The sequence below is a fragment of the Sminthopsis crassicaudata genome, chromosome 1, assembly GCF_048593235.1.
Source record: "Sminthopsis crassicaudata isolate SCR6 chromosome 1, ASM4859323v1, whole genome shotgun sequence".
NCBI classification, from domain to species: Eukaryota; Metazoa; Chordata; class Mammalia; order Dasyuromorphia; family Dasyuridae; genus Sminthopsis; species Sminthopsis crassicaudata.
The window spans coordinates 397,117,853-397,140,875 of NC_133617.1; the positions used below are offsets into that span (position 1 = coordinate 397,117,853).

A 23,023-nucleotide genomic window follows, 5' to 3' on the forward strand; every position below is an offset into this window, starting at 1 on the left:
TGAACTAGCTGTGAATGTTTCTTAGACTCCTTTCTTAAATCAGTTGTCCAGTCAAGTGCACAATTTAGATCAAAGAACCCAGTTAATTAAATTGGGAAGGAATGAAATGTTTTTAGCCTGGATAGAATCAGATGATAAAATGAATTAGGACTGTTGAAAGGATTAGCTCACTTCCTTGACTACTTAGAGAAGATTCCAGCAAAGAGTTGCTAAAATTAAGCTCCAGCTGAGAGTTAATCTTTGGAGGAGGTAGACAGACCCTTGTACCTGTAACCAGAGGAGGTGGAGGAGTCCAGAGAGAGTGTGATACTTCCCCCTTCCTCCATCTCAGACACCCGTCAGACTGTGTCATCTGAGAGCCTGGACTATGTTTCCAGCCAGAAACCAAGATAAAACAAGCTATACACACTGAGGAAATGGTCTCTTAAGATAGAGAGACCTACAGCTTCAGGATTCTAGTAGGGCCTAGGAAAGTACCCTCCAAAGAATAAAAGAACTTCTATCCAAACAAGATTCACTCTGATACAGTAAATAGCTAATTTTAACCTTAGGAAAATTATGATTCCTAAGGTTTTTGTGGATTTTGTCCTCTTCCAGTTTATTTTGTTTTTGTTTCCTCTTGTTTTGGGTAGGATGGGGAGAAGCAATTGGGGCTAAGTGACTTGTTCAGGGTCACGTAGCTAAATCTGAGGTCAGATTTAGAATCAGGTCTTTCTGATTCCAGGGCTAGTGCCCTATCCCCTGTGCCATCTAGTTGACCCAGGAAATTTATTTTAGACAAAAAAATTAGTACAATTTTTTTTGTCTCAATATTTTATTTTTCCAATTAAGATAGTTTTCAACATTCATTTTTGTAAGATTGTGAATTCTATATTTATTCTGCCTTCCTCTCTCCCTCCTCAAAACAGGAAGCCATTTGATATAGGTTATATGTGTAGAATCATTTAAAACATATTTCCCTATTAGTTATATTGAGAAAGAACAGACAAAAGGAGAAATCCAAAAAAGAAAGAAAAAAGCAAATAAACAAATCCTCCCCAAAAGGTGAAAATACTATGCTTCAATCAGTCTCCATAGTTCACTTTTTGGATGTGGATGGTATTTTCCATCCAAAGTTTATGGAAATTGTTATTAAAAAAAAAAATTGTCTTAGATTATAACATTGCTGAGAACTAAATCCATCACAGTTGATCATCACATAATTTTGCTATTTCTATGTACAATGTTCACCTGGTTCTGTTTAATTCACCAATATAACTTCATGTTAAGTCTTTCCAGTCTTTTTTGAAATCAGCTTGCTCATCATTTCTTATAGATCAATGATATTTCATTACATTCATATACCATAATTTATTCAGTCATTCTCCAACTGATGGGCAGCCACTCAGTTTCCAGTTTTTTGCCACCACAAAATTAGCTGCTACAAATATTTTTGCACATGTGAGTCCCTTTCCCTCCTTTAAGATCTTTGAGATAAGACTCAGTAGTGACACTACTGAATCAAAGTGTATACAGAGTTTTATAGCCCTTTTGAGTATAATCCCAAATTACTGTGAGTTCAATTTCTATCCTTCAGAGTCCCCACTTAGGAAATTTTATTAACATTTTGGTAGTCTGGACTTTCTAACTCTAAATTTATATCTGTTTTTAGTTAATCCATAGCTTCTTTCTTGCATGTGTTTTAGTTTTGATTTTTTATTTAATTTTTTAATCCTTTTATTCATGTCTTTGTGGTTTAGACAACATTCAGTTTACTAGAAATATTTGAAATATTGAAAAACAAGGGATTATCTCATAGCACCTGTATAAAGCACATGGAAGGAAACTTGAAGGTTCCTGTGGTCTTCAGTTTCCCTTTTCTGTCACTTGGCCATCCTGCCTTTCCTTATCACGAGCATGTTAAAATGCTCTCATCTGATCATTACTGCTGCAACTTCCTAATCACAGCAAATAATTGGATGATTTTTTTTCCCCTCTAAAGCTGGGGTTAAGTGACTTGCCCAGAGTCACACAGCTAGGAAGTGTTAAGTGTCTGAGACCAGATTTGAACTCGGGTCCTCCTGACTTCAGAGCTGGTACTCTATTCACTGCACCACCTAGCTGCCCAGCATCACTGCACTTTATAAAATGGTTTTCAAAAACATTCACACTTAGTTTAATGCCTATGATTTGAATGTAAGTGAGGGAGGGCTGTACAAAGTCACCAGCCTTACTTTTTCTTCCTGAACCATTTAGGTGCAGGGACAAGATATAGATCGAAATGACTGGAGATTGCCCTCACTTAAATCTAACTTGCATGTGTCACCTCCCTTATGTTACAGTCTTCTTCTGAAAATGAAGAATGAACAACTCTGAGTAGTAATAGGAGCTGCCCTACTGGGGACCCAACTGGAACTGGTGAGCAGTACAGCTCTTCATGATTATATTACTGAAACTCCTCTAATATCTATTGGTCATGAAGGGTGATGAAAGGTGTGAAACAGTGCTTCTGACTAGGGCTTAATTCTAACATGGAAGAAACAGGATGGGTTCTAAAAGACAGACATCTCCTGGTTTCTGTAGCTGCTGAGATTTTTGGAAGCTGCTCTCTGGGTTTGGAATACCTCACATGCTAATTACCACTGTGACTCTTGTCTGGTTTTTAGCCAGGGTCTCACTTTTGCAATTTTTTGGTGTCATTGCTACCCCAGGGTCTCGACTTCTACTGTATTGATCTCCAGGGTCAATTCCAGTTCTGCACTTTCACTGTAGGTCATTACATTAGAAAATAGTGACTACTGCTTATAAAGTCCAACTAGCACCTGTCCGTCTCTGTGTTCTTTATTTCTGAAGAGAATGACTGATAAGTCTTTCAAAGCACAAAGGAAGGAAGGGGAGATCCTATTGGATGGCTCATCTTATTCTAAGCATATGTTCAGTAAAGTACTGATTTTTCTTGATGAGAGAGAAGAGGAAAATATGGTGATTGTCATTAGCACTCTATAGTCTTCTTTCTGTATCCCATATACCATTACTTGGGGCATTGGGACAGAATAATAATTTAAGGGAGAGGGCATAGCATAAACCAATTACATTAATGGGGATGTTTTGTTTTTTTAGTGATAAAATAATTTTTAAAAGGTTTAGATACATTTTATTCTGTTTATTGAACATTTTAATAAATATATGCACATTTCAGATCTAGATCCCCCAAAATAGACATGTACTTCATAGACCAATAACATGAAATATGTGTAGAACTTGGCTTTGAGAGAGACTTAGGTAAATCCAGCCTCTATGATAGGAGCAATATCCTAAGACCCTATCCCATGTAGGTCAGACTAGTTTTTTTTTTTACTTTAGAGTCAAGCCATCCATAAGATTTAATTGCCTAAGGGGAGCAAAGCCTTGTACTATTGATGATACTCCTGATGGGCTAAAGGCATAAGAACTCATTGGGCTCCTTCCTCAGGCTTTTGACCAGAAGACCAGTTTGACCAGCATCGATAACAGGAAATCTGGGTTCAATTAAAACAATCCTGTCTTCTGCCTGGATATACTTTCTCTGCCCTGAATATCCTGTTTCTGTTCTTAATATCCTAATGCTATGGCTCAGAAAATATGCCTTTGTAACTGTCAGATATTGTCATTGTCTCATTTTGTTCTAATCTTGAACCTGAGATGGTAGACTAGCATGAGTCAGGCCTGCTACATAACTTCTTGTCCCAGGGGAGACTTTTGAGGACTGAGAAAATGATTCATGGAAAAAAAGGAGGCTGAAGAGCAAATTCTGAGATTTCATTCTGGAATCAATGATATTTTTTACAACAAGATCAGAAGTTGGTGTGATGGAATTATGTACTTACTGTTCTTTATTTTTCTACTCTTTATTTTCTCAACTTCTCTCATCCTTGGATATGGAATTCCATTGGGAAGATAGTCATTATCAGGAAACTAATCAATATGAGCAGTGGGTATCCTAGGGACATTGGCATGTCTGGACTGACTCAGGCAGCTGGAGCAGATACTTTACCATCAGAGTCTGATGAGAACTCAGAATAACTTCAAATCTTGCTTTTGGTTATCAACAAGAAAACCTTAACTCCTTTGAAATTCCTTCAATTCATGAATCTGAACCAGAGGAATAAAAGACAGGAATTTTAATCCTGTTATTAAAAACTATGTGATTAGACAACCTAGTAAATAGCTGAAATCCGTAGGTGTACTTTAGTGCAAAATACCCTTAAAAGGTTAATGTGAAAAATACTCCTTTAGCATTGTTTGAATTCTCAATATTTGAAGTCATAGTTTACATGGGACAGACTGATGATGAGATTGACCTAATTCTCTGAGAATATTCTCAATCTTGGGCATCACCCCACCCAACAAAGAGACTTTACTTCTGATTAAAGTATCAATAAGAATCTAATCTAGGTAAATTCTAGCCACTAAAAACCAAAAAAGCTTTAGCCGTTGACACAATCCTTCTTCCACCTCCCACAATTGTTCAACTTGAGTGATTTGAGTGGAGATACCTTTGTCCAGATAGCTGGAGATGCCAATCTCATGATCCATTCATGGTTCTCAGTAGAAGGAGCTGAAGACTTTTGGTCCACTTCCTTATTAATTTGTTTACCCCCCCCCCCTTACTAATAGTTCACCAATTCACTCTGCCTATCAGAGGTGTCTTATTTTCCAAAGGTATTTAAGCAATTAGTAATCTCCACAGACCATTAATTTATTGATTATTTGTCAGCCTACATAATAAGTTGATTATTAATTTCCCAGGAAAAAAAGAAGTTATAGTTCATATTTAAAATGTGGGAATAGTTACAATTTAGTGGAAATAAGCAATGAAAATTTTAAACTTAAGTTTTTTAAAACCATTCATTAATATAGTAAAGGTTAAGAAAATTTATTATGAATATGTTATAGAAAGCAAAATTTTAAAAAATTAAATTATAATATAATAGCTAAATTTAAACCTAAGCTGATGATGTGAAAAAACATTATCATCATTTAAGATATTCTAGCTTTGAATAGAGCAGTAATGAACTGAACCAGTTATACCCAGCAAAAGAACTCTAAGAGATGACTATGAGCCACTACATAGAATTCCCAATCCCTCTATTTTTGTCCACCTGAATTTTTTATTTCCTTCATAAGCTAATTGTACTATTTCAAAGTCCGATTCTTTTTGCACAGCAAAATAACTGTTTGGACATGTATATATATATTGCATTTTACATATACTTTAACATATTTAACATATATTGGTCAACCTGACATGTGGGGAAAGGGACAGGGGGAGGGAAAAGTTGGAACAAAAAGGCTTTGCAATTGTCAATGCTGAAAAATCACCCATGCATATATCTTGTAAATAAAAAACTATAATTAAAAAAAAAGAAAAAGAAATAAAAATAAAATTGATATTAAAAAAAAAAGATATTTTAGCTTTGAACTTTCTACTTTTTTTAAATCTTCATACAAACAGACATTGTTAGGTACACAGAACTTTATCCACATCTTGAGAAATTTCCATGCTCCCATTCGTATAATGAATCAAGTACAACTGGATAACTTAGCACATTATTTAAAATCAGTAATGCTTTAAATCCAATATTGTTATTCTCTCAATATTTTTCCTTAAGTAGGCTAAAGTAACTTGAAAATCAGGCTTTAGGTGGGAAGGTAGGAACCAAAACATTAATCCCCATGCTTTCTTATTTGACTATCTAAAACTAGAAACAATCAGTGGTTGACTCTCAGAGTACAAGGATTTCTTAGTTTTTTTCTTTCTTAGAAATGTAAGTTCTGGGGGAGAGGATTCTGGGAAGATGAAGGAGTAGGTCAGAAAAGTTTTGGGTTCTCCAAATTTCCTCCACCAAAAAAGACAGAACATCACCTCAGAGCAACAGATATAAACACAAGGAAAAGGAGTTGTCCTGCCAAGTTATTTGGAGAAGACCCCAGTACAGATCTGACCTTGGGTCTGGCCCAAGTGAAGTGCAAACACCTCCAGGCCAGCTCTGTAGAATCAATAAATCCCAGGGGCAGCTGGTTTGGGAGACTATCTTAGAAACTTGGATCTCATCCCAATTTGGGGTCTTAATGGTTGAGTGGAAATTGAATGACCTTTCACTATCAAGATATGTCAAGCACTGTTGTGTTTGTAGGAAGGTGTAAACACACACTGGATGAGTGCAGTAGTGAGGGTCAGGGATCCTGTTGGCTGTGGGCACTTGTAGGGGAGCAGAATCCCTGGTTTTAGTTCTGGGGCAGAGAGAACAGCTGTAGTTTGAAGCTATCAAAGACCCTGTACAGAGCAAGTTCATTTTGGGGACAGTGAGGCTGGGGACTCTAGCCATGATTTAGGATTAGAAAGGAGAGCACAAGTATGGGCCCCAAAATAGACTTCAGAAAATAACACTAAAAAGTACCTAAATTTTGGGGCATTATTCCCTGTCTCAGGATTACAATTGATTGATTATACAATAACTGCTAAAATTAATGTTTTATTTATTAATAACAAATTATTTTTAATAAATAAATTGACTTTATTTTAAATAACTTAAAATTTTGTTTTATTTATTTATACTAAATTAAATAAAAATTAATCACAAATAATAAATGAAATAAAACAATAAATAAAAATGAGAAAACAAGGGAGAAAGAATTCAACATATTGAGGGATAAAGAAAATCTAGGTTTGTATTTAGAGGAAGATAATGGAGCTCCAGAAACCATCCCTTTTTCAATAAGAAACATCAAATGGTCACGTCAAAAAAAAAAAATTCTTGGAAGGACTTAAAAGGGAGTTTAAAAATCCAAGATCAAGGAAAAATTAGGGAAAAAAAATAAGAGCAATCTAAGAAAATTATGAAAAGAAAGCCAACTAGAAAAAGAAAATAAAAAACTTAAGAAGGAAAATAATTCCATGAAAATTAAAATTGGACAAGGTGCAGCTGATGGTATCTAAGACACTAAGAAAATCAAAAGAAATGTAAGTTTAGGAAGCTATTTCGTCCATGTTAAACATTTGTTCATCAGTGTACCCCATCTTCAAATGTTTTCTTCAAAATATCAGCATACTTAGCTGCTGCATCTTTATCTCTTTTTCCCTTTTTTGGTAATTTCAACATTATGTGATTAAACTTGATTTTTAAAGTGATTGAACCAACCACTACTTGCACTAAATTTCTTTATTAATAATTTCCTTTCCATTTTCTTTCATTGCCTTAAGTAAATGTTAATCTTTTCTCTGAATGGCTGCTAATCAATTAAAGACCATCAGACAGAGATCTCCAATTAAATCATAGACTTTTTCCAGAGTTTGGGAATCTCCTGGAAGGGATCTGGACTACCCTCCTCAAAGATCTATTTCAATGGAGGATAATTTGACCAAAATCTTCAATTGAATAAAGTCACTTAACTTGGGAGGGGCTTGTCTGGGAAAGATATACTTTTCCCAGCGTTTGGGAGTATGGGGGGGAGGGGCAAAGATTACATCATTTTCCCCAAAAAGATCTCAAATTACATTAGTTCCATTTGAGGTTTTCATGGCAAAGACATTGGTGTGGTTTGGCACTTCTCCAGCTTGTTTTATAGATGAGGAAACTGAGATAAAGTTAATTGACTTGCTCAGGGTCACAGAATAAATTAGGTCAGATTTTGAACTTGTCTTCCTAATTTCAGAGCTGGCATTCTATTCACTAAGCCATCTAGCTATTCCATGTAGCTAAACAAGGATCCATATCTATCACTGTAACATTTCCATTCCTTACAGTTGTTAGTTAGTAAGCCACAAAAAGCTGGTACAATGCTATCCTCTTTTATTTTTCCTCCACATTTTATAATATTTTATACCTTAGATTCAGGAATCCTGACATCTAATTTCTGCCATTCTATTACATCAAGTTTTTTTCTTCACATAATAATATGCCTCTTATCCGTAAGTTGTTCATGCTCCTTGCTCCTCTAGAATTTACTTTGTATTTTACATGTTTAAGAGTTTAAATTTTGGTCATGGGGCCATGGGTGGCTCATATTGCAGTAATATTGGGTATCTGGAATCTCTTAAATTTCATAGATTGAGATTTCCCCCTTTGTGGAAAGTTTGTTATCTGTCTGTAATTACTCATTTATCTATGTGTATTTCCCTCAATAAGTAAGTAAGCTCCTTGAAGGCTAGGGAGGTTTAGAGGTTGGGTTGTTTTTTGTTGTTCTGTTCTGTTTGTTTTTTAAATCTCCAGCACTCAAAATGGCTCTAAGTTTTACTGTAGGAATATGTAACAAACCATTGAGAGTAGCCCCAGGGAAATCCCAAATTCCTGGGACAGAATGCCCCCTTGTGTCCAGAACACTCTAGGCCTAAACTGCTTGGGTAGACCCCATTGCTCCCACGAAAAGAATGACACTTCTTTTTTCTTTGCAATCAAAGAAACTCTCTTGGACTGTGGGGCAGAAAAAAAATACTCCTAGGCTGAAACCTTAAGCTTATCTTTTTATCACAGCAATAAAATTGCTTTGAACTTGGGTATTTAAAGCAGCATCTGCACTGCCTGAGAAACTGAGCAAGATAGAGATTAGAGAACAATTCAATAATTTATTAAATGGGAGAGACTTACTGGGACCAAATGGATCCATGGTTTGGTTTGGTCCCAGGGCTAAAGGATACTATCATTTCAAAGGATCTAGCAAGATTCTTTTATAGGGTTACAAGAACAATGACATAATGGGGGAGGTACCTGGATGGGGATGACCTAATGGGGGGAGGCACCTAAGATGAGGATGACATAATGGAGGCAGGCTTAATGGAGGGAGATACTGGAGAGGTTCCTGATATTCTAAAGATGTCCAAGATGGATAAAGATCTTTATCCCATCAAACATTATGAAGGAATGACTACAGCCTAAGGTCTAAGAGAGGGAATGGTTATAACCTGAGGCAGAGTAACTGAATAGGATAATTAAGGAAACTGGGTTAGGAGATTAAAAGGGAACTGTGGCACTACACAATCTCCCCCTTTCTGTGATGCTAGGAAGTGTGGATGTAATGCTGGAGAAACTGAGGCAAGATAGAGATTAGAGAGTATTTAATATTTCATTTGAAAGGAAGAGATTTACTGGGATTAAATGGATCCGTGGTTTGGTCCCAGGGCTGAATGAGACTATTGTGTCCAAGAACCCAGCAAACAATGTGAGTTTACAGATTCTCACCTCAAAGGGCAAAAGTGACTCAATGGACCAAGTCAAGGTGGTGAGAACTGACAGGGTGGGGGAAGGCACTGGAGATGGGGATATCTGATAATTGGGATTACTGAATGGGGAGAGGCACCCAACATTCTGATAAGTTGGAATAGGGAGAGGCAACCAACATTCTGATGATGTCTAAGATAGGAGGTCTTTCTCTTTACCTGGATCATTATGATTAGGAGGGAGGGGTGTTGTTGCAGGATTGACCAGAATAATTAGGCATTGAGGCCAAACTATTCAAGGAAACCAAGGCAGGACAATTAGGGAAACTGAGTCAGGATAATAAAAGAGAACTGTGGCACAACATGGGAAGAAAGAAAGGAAGGAGAAAGTAGTAGCAAAAGGGGAGGTTGCACCCAAAGCCTATCCCTGTAGGTGATGACAGGTATGGTATGGAAGGTTACTTCTTTCCAGAAGAGAGGAAATAATGAAAGAGCTCCATTGAGTCACTTTTGTCCTTCACAGTCATGCTTGCTAATTACAACCCAGGGTTCTTTGGGATTGTTTATTTGCTCTGCTATTTTCCTTCTATGTAATATGAATTTATCAATACATAATATTTAGTGAAGTCATAAAATCTCAAGAGGCTCCAGACCAGACTGATCTTTAACCATCAGACTAGAGGTGAGAATCTGTAACCTATAAAAATCTGTGTATTCAATTATTGACATTTTCTCCAACCTTTATTCCAAAATACTTACATTCCCTTTATTCCAAAATAAAGATCAAAATAATTGAGAATGATTATAACTTTATTTAGAAAAAGCCAGATTTAAAATAATAATAAAATAACAAGGAGTGACTTAAAAGAAAACACATTTTTGGTCAAAAAAGGGAGGATGAAGAAGAGAAAAGAGATGATTTACTAGATATGTGTGGTTTTTTTTTGAAAAATTATTCCCATCATTCCCTGGAAGGATTTTTATGAACTAAGGGAAGCTATGAACAATGCTTATCTCAATCCCCATCAAAAGTGTGCTTCACCCCTGCTGCTTTGGAGAGACAAGATGAACAGACAAGAAAAGGCATGCTAGAACACAGAGTAACATGATATAATGAAAAGAGGCTCGAATGACAATGACAATCAGAAGACTTAGATTCAGAACCTGTTTCTTCATCTATAAAATGGGGATAATAATGTTCACATTATTTGTCTCACTAAGGTGTTGTGGGATCAAAATGATGTAAAGATGTAACCTCAATAAAGGTTAGAGTTATAAGTGTCAACTATTCTCTCTCTCTCTCTCTCTCTCTCTCTCTCTCTCTCTCTCTCTCTCCTCTTTTCTCCCTCCCTCCCTCCCTCTACCTTTTTTTTTTTTTTTTCTTTCTCTAGGCAATTGGGTTAAATGACTTGCCTAAGGTCCAAGATCTGCCTAAAGTGTCCATTATTTGAACTTGGGTCTTCCTGACTCCAGGGCCAGTGCTCTATGCCTTGGGGCATCTAGCTGCCCCCTTCCTCCAGCTATTATTGATGAAAGGGCAGCAATTAGAATAGTGCAGTAGTGCTAGCCCTAATGTCAGAAAGGCTCATCTTTCTGAATTAAAATTTGAGCTCAGACACTAATAAAGCTGGACAAGTCATTTATCCTTGTTTGCCTCAACTCCTCATCCAGGAGAAGGAAATGGCAAACCACTCAGTATCTTTGCTTGAAAATCCCAAATGGAGTCATGAAGAATTGGACATGACTGAAAATTCCCAAATAAGAGTTATTGATGATAATTTTGATTATATTAAGTTAAAATTTTTTTGTACAAACAAAAGTAATGCGGACAAGATTAAAAGGGAAGCAATAAACTGGGAAAACATTTTTACATCCAATGGATCTGATAAAAACCTCATTTCTTGTGCCACAGTTCCATTTTATTGTCTTGACTCAGTTTCCCTAAATCATTTTGCCCCAAGGGTTCCCCTAAATTGTCCTGCTTCAGTTTCCCCAACTGTTCTGCCTCACTTTCCCCTGGTTGCAACCCCCCCCTTTTTGGCTCATTAGAACTGAAATAATTAGGGCTGTGGAGATCTAACATTCCAGAAGATAAGACTCCACATGTCCTATGTCAGATACCTAATTGGCATCCTCTAAGTCCAGACTTTTAGGCTGTAGTTGGACACCTCCTTAACTCCCAATTTGTTAGAATTTATGGTCCTACTCCCAGTCTGTCAGAACCAGATTGATAGTCCCTTTCCTAGAGATTCCTGCTTATGAGAGTTTGGACCCTACCTCCCCTACCACCACCATTGTTTAGCTACCAGAGCTTGGAGATCCATATATATATATGTCATTGAGAACTCAAATTTGCTGCTGGATGCTTTGGACATCAGCCCTGGGGGCAATATGCCCCCAGCACAATCTATTCCTCTCAGAAGTCCAAGTAAAATATTAAAAACTCTCTAATCTCCTGAATTCAGGGCTGGTGCTCTATCCACTGCGCCACCTAGCTGCCCCCAAAACTCTAATCTCTATCTTGCCTCAGTTTCTCTGACATTACATTCTAAAATATATAGAGAACTGACACAAATTCTCCAATTGATAAATGGTCAAAAGATATGAACAATTTTTAGATGAAGAAACTGAAACCATTTGTAGCCACCTGAAAAGGTGCTCCAAATCACTGTTGATCAGAGAAATGCAAATTAAGACAACTCTGAGATATCACTACACACCTGTCAGATTGGCTAGAATGATAGGGATATGAGAAAACTGGGACACTGAAACATTGTTGGTGGAATTGTGAACACGTTCAGCCATTCTGGAGAATGATTTGGAATTGTGCTCAAAAAGTTATCAAACTGTGCATACCCTTTGTTCCAGCAGTGTTACTACTGGGATTATATTCCAAAGAGATTTTAAAGAAGGGAAAGGGACCTGTATGTGCAAGAATGTTTGTGGCAGCCCTCTTTGTAGTGACCAGAAACTGGAAACTGAGTGGATGCCCATCAATTGGAGAATGGCTGAATAAATTATGATATATGAATATTATGGAATATTATTGTTCTATAAGAAATGACCAGCAGGAAGATTTAAGAAAGGCCTGGAGAGACTTACATAAACTGATGCTAAGTGAAGTGAATAGAACCAAGAGAACATTGTACACAGCAACATCAATATTATACAATGATCAATTCTGATGGATATGGCTCTCTTCAGCATTGAGATGATTCAAACCAGTTCTACTTGTTCAGTGATGAAGAGAGCCAGCTACACCCAGAGAAAGAACCATGAGAACAGAGTGTGGAACACAACATAGCATTCTCACTCTCTCTGTTGTAATTTGCTTGCATTTTGTTGTTTTTTGTTGTTGTTGTTGTTTTTTGTTTTTCTTTTCCTTCTTTCTTGATCTGATTTTTCTTGTGCAACAGGATAACTGTATAAATTTGTATACACATATTGGATCTAACATGTATTTCAACATATTTAACATGTATTGGACTACCTGCCAGATAGGGGAGGAGGTGGGAGGGAAGGAGAGGAAAATTTGGAATAATAGGTTATGCAAGGGTCAGTGTTGGAAAAATTATCCATGCATGTGCTTTGTAAATAAAAAAAGAAAAATAATTATTGATGAAAGACAAATGTTTCATATGAGAAGCATAAACAAATACTAAAATGACTTAGAGGAAGGAGAGGTCGGTTTGGGATGGGCAACAAAGGCTGCTTGGTGGAGGTGGAATTTGAGCTGGGCCTTGAGGGAGAACTTGCCAGAGATTTAGTGAGATTTACTTGCTTGCAACCTCCTTTTTCTAGAGGATGATTTAGCCCATTCACTCCCCAGCCAGGTGACACAGATACCACAGTCCTGTCCTTTCTGATAAGAGCCAAAGAGGGATCTGTTTCAGCCTCCCTCACAGACCTCGGATCTCTCCAAGATGCCAAGATTCCTCTATTATTAACACTCACTCGATAACATGTTGATATTGCACAGCAACAAAGTTTCCTAGAGTCTGATCACCGACGTTACCAAATTCCACTTTCTCATCTCAGCCTGAACATAGCTCACTTGCCCCTGTGGATTGGCACTGGTTCATTGTCAGGGAGGGAGTGGAGGTTCTATCCACTCGGAGTCTCTGCCTATACCTGAGCAAATGTTTTAGGCTTATCTCTCTGGTGATAAAGGGACATGAAAACCCACACCTTTTTGTTTGTTTCTGATCTTTGGGACTGGAACTGCCAGCATTTGACTTTGATCTCTGCTCTTGTGATCTCCTTGTATTACTCAGGATCACTTCAGGGTAATAAAAACACTAATGTTAATGGCTCGTATATTAAATGTAATGTTTATAGCTTACAAAAACAATAATAGTGATAATGGCTTCACATAATAAATGTGATATTTACAGTTTACAACAATAAAATGCAAGTTATTATCTTTACTTTTCAGCTGGGGGAATTGAAGCTCACAGAGTTGAAGTAATTGGTTCATCCTAAGTGACACCAGGTCGTCTAACCCCAAGTTCAGTTCAGTTTCCTTTCCACTGTTCCATGGTAAAAAGTAGAAAAATGTAAGAGTGAATGGAGTCTCTTTCTTGCTGTGTACTCACTATCATAAGTGCCTGAAATTCCTCCATTTATAGAGCCATTTCTTTTTGAAAAAAGCTTTCCTTTTCAGTTTCAATGCAGATATATCGGAAGGTAATAATACCTTAAAGCCCATTTCTAGCTAACACCCACAAGAGGATTAGTTAATTGCCAGTTGGGAATAAGGAAGTCAATTCAGTGAATATTTATTAATTATCTTTAGGCACATGGGGACAAAGATGAATAATAGCATTTTTCTAAAAAAATTCACAATCAGGTTGAAGGTTAAGACAACATTATAATAGCTAGAATATATACTAAAGATATTTTAAGCTGCTTTAGGAGAGGTCAAAACAGAAAGTGGTAAGAGATTGGCAAAAAGGGATTACTTGAAATGGGGAAACTTTATGGAGGAGGTAGAATTTGGGCAGGATTTTGAGAGAAGTGGGGAGTTCAACAAGTAGGGAGTTGAGGATACTCTGTACACATGAGGGCAGATAGCATGGATCAGAGAGGTTATTCCAGTTTGATTGCAGTTTAAATTACTCAGAAAAAAAAAAAAAAAAAAAAAAAACATTAGAAAGGTAATTTAGAGACAGATGCTGTGAAGCCATAAATGCCAGTGTAAGGAGTTCATGTTTTGATCCTTTGGAATGCACTAGGGATCCACTGAAGGTTTTTGAGAACAGGAATGAGGTGATCAGAACAGTCTATTAGAAGATTATTTAAACATGGATATGTAAAGGAGGGAATAGAGAGTGGAAAAAAGATTGGAGGCTGCAAAACTAATTTATAGAAAGTTATAACTGGAAGCCTGGCCAAGAGGTAATAAGAACCTCAACTACAGTGAGCCCTCTGAATGGAGAGGAGATTGAACTGGATATACTGATGAGAACTGAATGAGGGGTAGGCCTGGAGATAGGAAGAAATGAGGGGATATGTCTGAGTAAAAGGTGATTATGATTTGGAGCACAAGTGTCTGGGAGAGAAGTTTTGATCAAAGGCAGGTCTTGCCGCTTCTGTTGTTTGAGGAAGAGGGGGCCAATGGCACAGATGGTGAGGAATGTGGCAAGTTCAGTTTAGATGTTGAGTTTGAAATGCTGGTGAGACATCCATGTGAAGATGAAGAACTGGGATTAGGAAATGTGTGACTGATGTTCAAGGGAGAAAATGGGTAGAGCTATAAATATGGGAGTTAGCTGCATAGATAATGAGGCCCAGGACTGTCTTAAGGAAGAGAAGGAAGGAGGAAAAAGCAGAGGAAGCAAATTGAGAGCAAGCCAAGGGAGTCCTGGGACCCACTTTACCTGCTCAGATGATTTGGTTTAGGTTGATCTTGGTAATTGTGGCCAAGACAGATCTTTCACTGGCCTTAAAAAATATGTCAAAGATCCAGTATTTGGCACACATGTACTTCATCTATGCTGCTGAATTATTATATACCTTAAAGCCTAGGGTGATGATAATCTGAGGACTGCTGGCAGATTGTTGATGTAATGTTCTCTGTTGAGGTTTTCTTGGGGTCTCTGGGAGCAGCTGTCGTTTCAGTTCAGTAATCACCACACCAGTAGCCAGGGGTTAAAATACAAATCCTTTATTATCTCCTTCAAAGTCTTGTCTCCTTTCCTGGGGTCCGATTAGCTTTCTTAGAGGCCTATCTCTCTTCTTGGTTCCTAGAGCTTGAGCTCTTGCCTCCTTCTCTGCCCTTTGAATTTCTCCAAATCCAAAGTTTGTGTCCACAAAGGTGGACAATGGAATGAATCGGTCTCAGCTCCAAGAGCTTCTAGTGTGCTTGTCTCTTTCGGCCCTGAGAGCTTCTCCCTTATATGCTCCACACAGAGTATACATCAATCATTATATCATAGGAAATCATTATTTGATGTAGGATTAAATCAATGCTAAACTAGATTTAACCATTGTTTCCTCAATTCTACTTAGTACCTTGTTTCAAGTTCTGGTCCATAACATCTTGTAGGATTAAATCAATCATACTGAATCATGCTAAATTAGATAACTATTGTCTCTTCAATTCCACTGACTTAGTACCTGGTAAGAATCCTTTGTTTCAAGTTCAGAGTTCTGGCCCCATAACACCTTTCTCTACTTCAGTTCAAGCACAAGCAGTCAGAATGATTTAATGTGGAACTCTGATTATTCCTCACCTGAATATCCTCAGTGGTTCCCCACTGACTCTCCAAGCTTGGGGTGGGGTGGAGATTTGTAACATAATAGAGCTATGCTTAGCTGCAAAACTAACCTCACCTAGAGAAATGATGTCCTCTGCCCAATTGTAATGATAGAGATGATGAAAATCTGACTTTGAAAATTTTCATATTCCCCAACTAGAATGTATAACCTTCTTGAGCACAGGTAATAGTTCCATATTGGCAAGATCAAGGATCACAGTGGACCTTTCAGGGATGATAAAGAATCCTTGGGTAGCCCATTAACAAGCGTAGGTTGTTTGGGGTTCTTGTAATCTTGAAAAAGCAACTTTTAACCAAGTTTTGGAACACCATGTAAGGGAGATGGAGAGGCCTCAGTAATATCAAGCAGTTTTTGCAACAGAAATCAAGAAGAGAGAAGGCACATATGAGGGGAAGAATGTTAGTGCTGAGACCATATTGAAGTGGAAGTTGTGGCAACTGTGGGGAGTGAAATCCAGCCAAGAGTTTCTTTGCATAGATTTTCCAAAGCATCTAAATCTAAATTCATTTCTTAATCATAGCCACTCACAGCTTGCTTGAACAAGGTGAGAAGGGGAAAGTGACCTAAACTGAGACACACTGAAACCTTTTCTACCTTGTTGGAACGTTTGTCTTCTTTTCTTTCACTTGATAGTGCTAATAAATTATAAAGTCATTATCGGTAGTTTTCTCTAAGCCCATAAATTTGTGGTTCAAGCTTGGAAGAGGGAAAGTCATCCCATGGAATAAGATGAAAATTTCCCTGGTTTTACTCGAGGGTAGAGCTTGAGTCAAGAGTTTGCAAGTTTGGTAATTTCTGAAAATATCCCAATACATACCCATTAATCTTGAACTCAAAATGAGAATTTTTAAATAAATATTTTTCAGTTTACATTTTTTTTTTACCATTGTTCATCTCCTCCCCCTCCCCAAGTGGAAGAATACTCTCATAAAAAATATTGACAAACAAAACAAATTCCTACATCAGCCATATCTAAAATTTACATCTCATTCTGTATATTGACTCTGTCCTTATGAATCATGTTGGTTAAGAAAAATCAGAACAAAAGTGAAAAACCACAAGAGAAAAAAACAGAAAAGGGGGGAAAAGTGAAAATAGAATATGTTGATTTATATTCAGTGTCCATATTTCTCTCTCTGGATGTGAATGGTATTTTCCATTCAAAGTTTATTAGGATTTCCTTGGATCACTGAACTGTTGAGAATTACCAAGTCTGTCATTGATGACAAACTTGTTATTGCTGTGTACAGTGTTTTCCTGGTTCTGCTTCTTTTTTTAGCATCAGTTCATGCAAATCTTTCCAGGCCTTTCTAAAAATCAGCCCATTCATCAATTTTTATAGAACAATATTCCATTACTTTTATATTCCATAACTTGTTCAGCCATTCTTCAATTAATGAGCATCTACTTATTTTCCAATTCTTTGCTACCACAGTAGAGTTGTTACAAACATTTTTGCACATGTGGGTCCTTTTTGCCCCTTTATGATTTCCTGGATCAAAGGTATGCACAGTTTTATAGCCCAAATTGCTCTCCAGAATGATTGGATCATTCCACAATTCCACCAACAATGTATCAGTGTCTCCGTTTTCCCACATCCCCTCCAACATTCATCATTATCTTTTTAAGGTTAGCCAACCGGAGAGATGTGGTGGTACCTCAGAGTTGTTTTAATCTCTAATCTATAGTGATTTGGAGTATTTTTTTAAATATGATTATAGATGGCCTTAATTTTTTCACCAAAAGTTGTCTGTTCAGATCCTTTGACCACTTAGCAGTGGGGAATGACTTGTACTTATGTAATTTCTTTTGGCAAAATAGTGTTTTATTATTATTCATATATCATAATATGTTCATCCATTCTTCATTCTTCTTCCCCTTAGTTTTCAGTTCTTTGTACGGCAGAAAGAGCTGCTCTAGGTGTGTTTGTATGTGTAGATCCTGTCCTCTTTGTGATCTGGAGTCAGAGAATGAGTAAGGGACGGCAGGATTTGCTATGGTTGGCCCCACTTCACCTTTTAGGTGCCCCACATACCCCATCATTCTGCAAGAAATATAGTCAAAGTAATCAAAGTCCTTTACGTGCGTCATCTTCCACTAGACTGTACTGTTGCCCTCACAACCTTTCTATCTCACCACGAAGCACACAGTGTTGGCTGAATTTAATCGCGTCTCTTGTGTTATTTGACTCCAGGCAAGGCAGGAATTATGTAATCCCTGTTTTACAAGTGAGGAATGACACACAGGAATCCCTAGAGAGGTCCCAAGATCAGACAAGGGCAGAACGGGAACAGAACCCGGCTTTCCTGGCCACCTGTCACAGCATTAAGAAGTAACTTGGGGAGAGCCTCACGCCTCACTGACAGGTTCTCCGTGCTAGAAGGGCCGGCAGGCAGGAGATGGCTCCCGGTGTCTCTTCTGGTTAGGACCGCTACTTCCCCCCTTTTTCTCCTCTGGGCCTCTCCTACCGATGGGTGTGAGCGCACGCCTGCGGGGGAGGTAGTTTTACATGGATTTCACCTGGTTAGGAGCGGGGGCGGGAGGGAGCTGGGGGCCAGTACTTATCAGGTAATTCCCACCCTTGAGCGTCCATTCTTGGTCACCCTACAAGGATTTTCTCCCCCGATAGGTCAGTCACAACCGTTCCCTGGCCCTCAGACCCCGGGGCGGAGCTGGGGCCGATTCCCGGGCTGGCGGTTGGGAGAGGCGGAGCACGGTCATTCTTTGGGCTGGATGCAGGAGAATGATGCAGGGGGCAGGGAGGCCAGCGCAGGAGTTCTGCGGTCCTCCCGGGTCGGGAGTGTGCCATCCTGGCCACGCCCTTCCTCGAGCTCTTCCAAGTGTCTCCAACTTCTCGCATCATTTCTCCCCGGCCCCCATCTCCTACTACCCACCTCTGCCCACTTCCGGTCCCTGTCTTGGCGACAGGAGCTCTTATCTCTGCTGCCACCTTGTGGCACAGAACGAACACCATCCACTGCTGTCTTCCTTTCTCCCGGAGTTTGCCTGGTTCCTCCTGACCCTGGGACTGGACGTGGGTCTTGGAGGAGGGGGGGGGGGGGGGAAGAGGGTTGTGGTCCGGAGAACAGGGTGCGTCCCCTTGTAGGAGAAGGAAAGCAGGGGCCAAGGAGGCTTGTCTCAGATTGAACAGGATGAACAATCAGGGGGCGCCTGGCTGTGATGGGGGGAGAGGGTGAGGCGGACGTCATCTTGGCAGGAGGAGAACAGGGCAGGTGGGAGCTGCTGAGGATGGGAGCGAGAGGAGGGGCGGTGGGGCCCCGGGCTAATTCTGCCTGGCGCTGGGCTTCAGAGGTTGGGGATTCAGTTAACAGAATCACAGAAATCTCGTAGTTGGAAAGAATCAGTTTGAGGGTCTGCAAAGATGGAGCGCTCCCTCCTGTGGCCCCGCAGCACGCCCTGCGTGCAGGGACTGAGGCGGTCCTACACGGAGTTCAGAGCATGGATGTGGATTCCAGTATCCCAATCTGCGTACTGCTTGAGGAACGGCTTTCCGTTACCTCACACTCTCACAGAGCTGCCCTTGTCTCATTCCCTGCCTAGGGAGGAATCACGAACTGCGGGAACCTCCGGCTGCCGAGGGATGCCGGGAGCGTGCTCCACGCCTGGCTTGGCCCGACTTCGCGCTCACCATCCTGCTGCTGCTGCTGACCCCGTTGTGACTGTTCGCTCAAACACCAAGGATGTGCAAGAACATTTGTAGCAGCTCTATTTGTGGTAGCAAAGATTGGGAAAGCGCAGAGCGCCCACCAATCGGGACATCACAACTTACACAAACGAACGGAATACCTTTTTATTGTAATGAATGGTCGAAGGGATGGTTTTTGGGGAAACCCAGGAAGACTTGTATGAACTGATACAGAGTAAAGTGAGCAGAACCACGATGATGTATACAAATCACAACAATGTCGTAAAGACTTAGGAATTCTGATTAATATGATGGCCAACCACAATTCTAGAGAACTTAATTCGCCTCGTGATGGAAAGGTGATAGATTCAGGATACAAATTGAGACCTTTTTGGGTTTTTTTTTTGTTTGTTTTTGTTTTTTTTTTACGTGACCAATGAATTTATTTTGCTTGACTATACATGGTTGTAACAGAGATTTTGTTTTTCTTTCTCACTTGGGGATGGGGGGGTGTTAGGAGGGAGAAGAGGCGGATTTTTGTTGACTGGAAAAATAGAAAATTATTTTTAAAAAGCTAATTGATGTTAAATAGAACTGGGGTGCTGATCACTGGAAGATAACAGCGGGGTAACACTCAGAACGTTACTTGAGTCACTGTTTATAGAGGAAGATATCCCAACCCTTTGGAAGTTCTTCCTAGAAAGAATCCTGGAGGGGGAGCTGTAACTGGTGTTAAGAGGGGCCTGGGGTGGGAAACAAGCATTTATTTCGGAGCTGCGCTAAGTGCTTTAAAGAGGACCTCGCTTAATTGTCAGCACCACTATGAGGTAGATACTTTTGTTATCCTCATTGATAGATGAGGAGTTGAGGCAGGTTGAGGTAAATGATCCAAGAATCACACATCTGGTGTCTTAGGCCAGATTTTAACTCAAATCTAGGTTCAGCATTCTATTCACTACGCTGCCCGCCCCTCCCCCAAATCTTAAATGTGGCCAGTGCCTTCCTCCTATGACGCACTCTCCATCCTCCTACCATCTTGGTTCCGCTCCGCTGGTGTACACTCCAACTTGTTAATATTGTTTCTAAACTGCAGCATCTAGAACTGTACATAGTAGCCCGTTTATGGTCTGCCAAGGCAAAGATGGGAAGGGACAAGGGAAGAAGCATTTATATAGCACCTACTATATGCCCAGCAATAGAAAGCCTTCCAACCTTGAGGAGGAAGTCCATCATTTGGGGGAGGGGGTGGAGAGAGAGGGATAAAATTTACCTATCTGAAATAAGTAAAAAAAAAAAAAGATAAATTAATGATGAATGTTAGACTAATGCTGCATGAGGTCAGAGCCAGGATATATAATTTGAGTAGGTTTTCCTCCTATTCCCACCTGTGACCCCCTCTCTCCAACCTCTTTTATTCTCATGGCCCTTCCTGGACTGTGCCCCATTTCACAGGCCATGTCCACTTCTTGCTTTTTGTTTACTCATTTCTGGCTTCTGATTCCTTGTTCCTGGTTACATTTCTTGCCATTGTTCCCTTGTCATTTCCCTTCTTCCATTTATATTGATAACAGGAGTGTTTCTTTCTTTTTTTATTATAGCTTTTTATTTACAAAACACATGCATGGGTTCTTCCATTTATATTGATAACAGGAGTGTTTCTTTCTTTTTTTATTATAGCTTTTTATTTACAAAACACATGCATGGGTAATTTTTCAAATTGACCCTTGCAAAAACTTCTGTTCCAACTTTTCCCCTCTTTCCCCCCCACCCCCTCTCCTAGTCCAATACATGTTAAATCTGTTAAAGTATATGTTAAATACAATATATGTATACATGTTTGTACAGTTATCTTGCTGCACAAGAAAAATCAGACTTAGAAAGAAGGTTAAAAATAATCTGAGAGGGAAAACAAGAATGCAAGCAAACAATAACAAAGAGTGTAAATGTTATGTTGTGGTCCACACTCATTTCCCAGAGTTCTTTCGATGGGTGTAGCTGGTTTTATTCATTACTGATCAATTGGAACTGATTTGGTTCATCTCATTGTTGAAGAGGGTCACATCCATCAGAATTGATCATCATATAGTAGTGTTGCTGTGTACAATGTCCATGTTGGTCTACTTGGGTTCAATGTCCATGCCTGGGCTCCATATTCATGTCCTAAGCCCAGTTTCTAGTGCCTTGTCTATAGTACTATTTAAATGATAATTGCACTATATTAGCTTTGACTCTTATTTAGTTCTGTCGCTCAGGGAGCTGAGTTCTGTGTCGTTTTTCTCCTGAGCTAGGACCCCCATGTATAAAAATTCCTGAGTTTCAGGTGTGTCCCTCGGGGTCAGTTGGTCAGCAAGTATTTATTAAGTGCTTACTATGTTCGAGTCACCCTGTACATTCTGTCAATATTCCGGTCATAGAATTCTTGCCTGTCCTTCTTGATCTAAAAACAGTATCTATATTCCAGGTAGTTTTTCTGTGTGGTAGAAACAATATTTGATGTATAGGCTAGCGTTATTAAATAGTACTGAAATCATCTTCAAGAGTTAGTTGGCTAAGGAGACCAAGGTTTGGGCCATTAACATGAAATGTGCAAAAATCAGGTTATGAGAAGGCAAAAGTTACTTTCACTCAGGCATGACCAATGACAATATGGTTAGCACAAAGGCAGAACAATTGTGATCAAATGAATCCATGTTGTATCTTTGCTAAGTATGCTTTGCCATAACTAAGTAAAATTTCCTTTGTTAGCTAAGGTGACCTATGAGAGTGTCATTTTCTTTTAATTTTGAACCTGAAAAACCAGACTGTCCCTAACCAGATATAACCTACAACAATATTGTGTCTTATTCTAATAGATCTGGATTCTATGTTCATTCCACTTTTATATACAGGGTTTATATACAGATCTTGATTCCATATCTAATCTCCTGGCCTAGGCTATATGTTTAATTTCTGCCCAACTCCTTACTTTAGCCAAGAAGGGACCAAGGCAAAATTATGATATCATTAAAGTGTAATTCCTTTGTTCTCTGTTGGGACCCTAGATCTCTTAGAATCAGCTGGAATCAGGATAATCAAAAGTCTTTATTCTAGGTCTTTTGCAGTTGTGGTCAGGGGATTAGATCTAACAATCTTTACACCTCCTTCCTCCCTCCCCCCTTCTCCCTCCCTCCCTCCTTCCCTCCCCCCCCACCGCCAGGAGAATGCCTCAATTTCCTTCTCCTACTCCACCCACTCATGTCACTTCCCCTTCTTTGTCCACACCCACCGATCCAGCCAGCCCCAAATAGTTGGGAAGGGTCCCGTCAAACATGTTAATAGAAATTGTCCAATTGGCAATTAGTCTCATGTGCTCCATTATCCAAGTGCATTTGCTCAGTTCTAGCCCTTTACTGTTCTCCCTGTTACCTCTCCCATATTTTATG

The 23,023-nt window shown here is 39.2% G+C and overlaps 1 long non-coding RNA gene across 1 annotated transcript in view; it reads left to right on the forward strand.

The window, feature by feature from the left end:
- Positions 1 to 20,061, forward strand: part of LOC141549878 (uncharacterized) — a 45,428-nt gene extending 25,367 nt beyond the window's left edge. Inside the window, exons 2-3 of the long non-coding RNA XR_012484457.1 lie at positions 2,322 to 2,397; positions 19,517 to 20,061. This is a non-coding gene — a long non-coding RNA (uncharacterized LOC141549878). The remainder of the gene's footprint in view (positions 1 to 2,321; positions 2,398 to 19,516) is intronic.
- The last annotated feature ends 2,962 nt before the right edge of the window (positions 20,062 to 23,023 follow it).